The 2,718-nt window shown below is 40.6% G+C and overlaps 1 protein-coding gene across 1 annotated transcript in view; it reads left to right on the top strand.

Annotated features, from left to right (window-relative positions):
• GRIK1 (glutamate receptor, ionotropic, kainate 1) overlaps positions 1-2,718 on the top strand; it is a 75,359-nt gene that overhangs the window by 46,505 nt on the left and 26,136 nt on the right. The gene's annotated exons all lie outside the window — the stretch shown is intronic.

The raw sequence follows: 2,718 nt of genomic DNA, 5'->3' as shown, positions 1-2,718 counted from the left end.
TTCCCTACAGCTGAAGGATTTACAGGCCATCTTTACCATGCGGATAAACTGATACGTAACAAGTTGTGAGCTCATCCTGCAGCTTCTTTCCTAGTGGGGCTACCTCTGCCATGTTTCACAGCACTTGCAGGCCCATAATAACTTCTAAGGCCTCTACCTATTTGTCAGATGAAAAATTATTTAACAAACAGGCTTACATGTCATAGACTCACACACATTCATAATACACAGCACAAGCCCCGGCTTGAGACAACTTAAATATATCAGGTTTGCCTATCATTCTTGTAACCCACCTATTTTAGGAAAAGAGCAAAAGAACACAATTCAGCAAAATAGTTAACAATTTTCTGAATTTTTATTTTTTTTCTGACATAAATGCTTTTTTTGAACAGACGCATAAAACCAGTGCCTAATTAGATCATGACTGTATAGGCTGAAGTACACAAAACTGTTCACATGTTATTTCAATTTACTTTAGGCTTTATGAATTTTAATTTACTACAAGAAGTTAAGCCATTCTTTTGGTCTATATCTAGATCTGTTCAAGTCTCCAAATATGTCAAGATTTCTGTAAGATTTGCCAAGTATTTCAGCAAATATGGGTTAGATTGGTTTTAAGAACCACAGGAAGCATTTACTTTTTACATTATCATTGTAAATTAAATAGTTAGCAGTATTTTGACATCAGTTCATGGAAGACAAATACACGTGAATAATTTTTATAGACTGAGATAATCTTCCTGTTATTTCCTCAAACTTTTCAGCAGCTGAATAATTTCTGCTTTGTCTTTGAGCCTTATATAGCCCTGTCATTGTCATATTAATTTTTAAACTCAAACACTGAAGGTTTTATCACTGTGAAGGGTTACAGACTGACAAAGCTCTTTTCCTAAGTACACTGGCAGTGAATGAACAAGGCATTTTCTGCCAAAAATTCCCTTCACTGCTAATGCCATATCATCTGTGCTGCTGATGTAGATGGCAGAGCTAGGTAACTGAGGTAACCTCCAGTGGTGAATAGTGCCACACACAGTCTATCTAAATATGTGCTTAGGTGACCTTGAGCATCTCACTTACATCAGAAACTTCAAAATAGCTACTGCTGAAGGTCTAAAGAGGGAGAAAATCAGGGGAAAATGGCCAGGAAAACAGAAGGCCTGAGCATTGAAATAGAGCAGAGCTGTAAACCAGCCTTTTCTTAGAGCTCAGCACAGCAATAGAAACACAATAAGAAAATCAACTTTTGTTTCAAGGTGAAAAAGAAATAGATACCCTATTACCACTTTAATATATATATACTCAGAGCTATAAATATCTTTCCAGTCTGGCAGAAAGAGTTTTGCTGTCAGAATTTCATTGCCACTTCTAGCACCTGCCTTTTTGATCTTTCAGTGGTGGAGAAGTTTGTGTCCAACCTACTGAACGTAGTTGCTGTCTGAAATTATGCAAGATCTCAGCCTTGGGCTTCCTAGCCATGTCAGGCAGAGTTATTTGTACATCTTCTTACTGTCCTGTACCAATACCCTAGTACCCTCTTAGTGAACACTCAGCACAAGACCTCTTCACCTTTATGGTAGTTTGCAGCTCAGGCAACCTGCGAGTCCTGATTCTGGGTCTCTTGTTAAGGATGTGTTTCCTCACACGTGCATGAACTGAGTTTGAAACAGTTTCGTTACTGCAGAACAGTTGTTTCCGTTATTCTGGCACAAATATGAAACATATAACTTGATTATTGCTTTTCTTCTAACTGGCATATGAAGAACTGTTGTATCTTGAGCCTGAAAACAGCATCTTTTGTTATTATTTTAATACTTCTGTACTAGTAATGGTAATATGCAGCTAATAGCATCCTAAGCTACATACTGTTTCAATTAGTGGGTTCATTGCTATCAGAGTTCATTACTTCAGCTAAGCAAGACACTCTGCTTGTAACCATGCATAAATTCAATGCTTAATTATATTGTTGAAACAGTAATTAAAATGTATTGGCATGACATTGTCAATTAAAGCTATATTCACAAACTTCATGAGAAAGTATACAGCAAGCCACACAGCAGTGGGAAGCAACAGCAGGCAAGGTACCTCGGCGACAAATGGTCCTTAAGTTAACTCTGCCAAGCATCATGCAGAGCAAAAGGGACATGGTTTGCAGTTGTAGGATGGTGCATGGGGAATAGAGCAGAGTTCTTCCATTAAAGGCAATCGTCTGCATAATTCTCTCCCCACAATGCCAACAACGAGAGCCTGTGGCTTTCAGGCCCTGCAATTGCTCCCAGATGCCTTCAAACCATTGACAGCCTTTTTTTCCACCACCACGACAGCCTTGCATAGGGAGAGCACGTTCAACATCAAACATCTCAACTACAGAGAGCTAATGATGGCTGTCTTTAGAGAGCTGCTGCTCTTCTGTTGTTTTCTAAACGCTTTACCAAGGAGCAGCTATGTGGCTTCCAGTTGTCCCCCACTCCTGCAAACGTCTGTCTGTCTGTCAGCGGTGCAGGCAGAGAAGCCATGGGGTGTTGCAGCAGCCTCACCTTTGAGGGATCTAACACGAGAGTGGGAAGAGTAAGGCAGTAGCCCCGTGCTCGGTCCGGGACTGTGAGAACGGCTCCTGGCATTGCAGCGCTGCTCCACAGCTTGCATGAGGCAGCTGCGAGATGTCCCGCGGACAGCCTTTCAGCTGAGGTTTTTCTTTTTCTTGTTTCCTTCATTAACCTC

This window comes from Mesitornis unicolor, unplaced genomic scaffold, assembly GCF_000695765.1.
Source record: "Mesitornis unicolor isolate BGI_N332 unplaced genomic scaffold, ASM69576v1 scaffold6380, whole genome shotgun sequence".
Taxonomy (NCBI): Eukaryota; Metazoa; Chordata; class Aves; order Mesitornithiformes; family Mesitornithidae; genus Mesitornis; species Mesitornis unicolor.
Note: the sequence above shows the minus strand (reverse complement) of the source record. Positions and strands in the feature narration are given on the sequence as shown.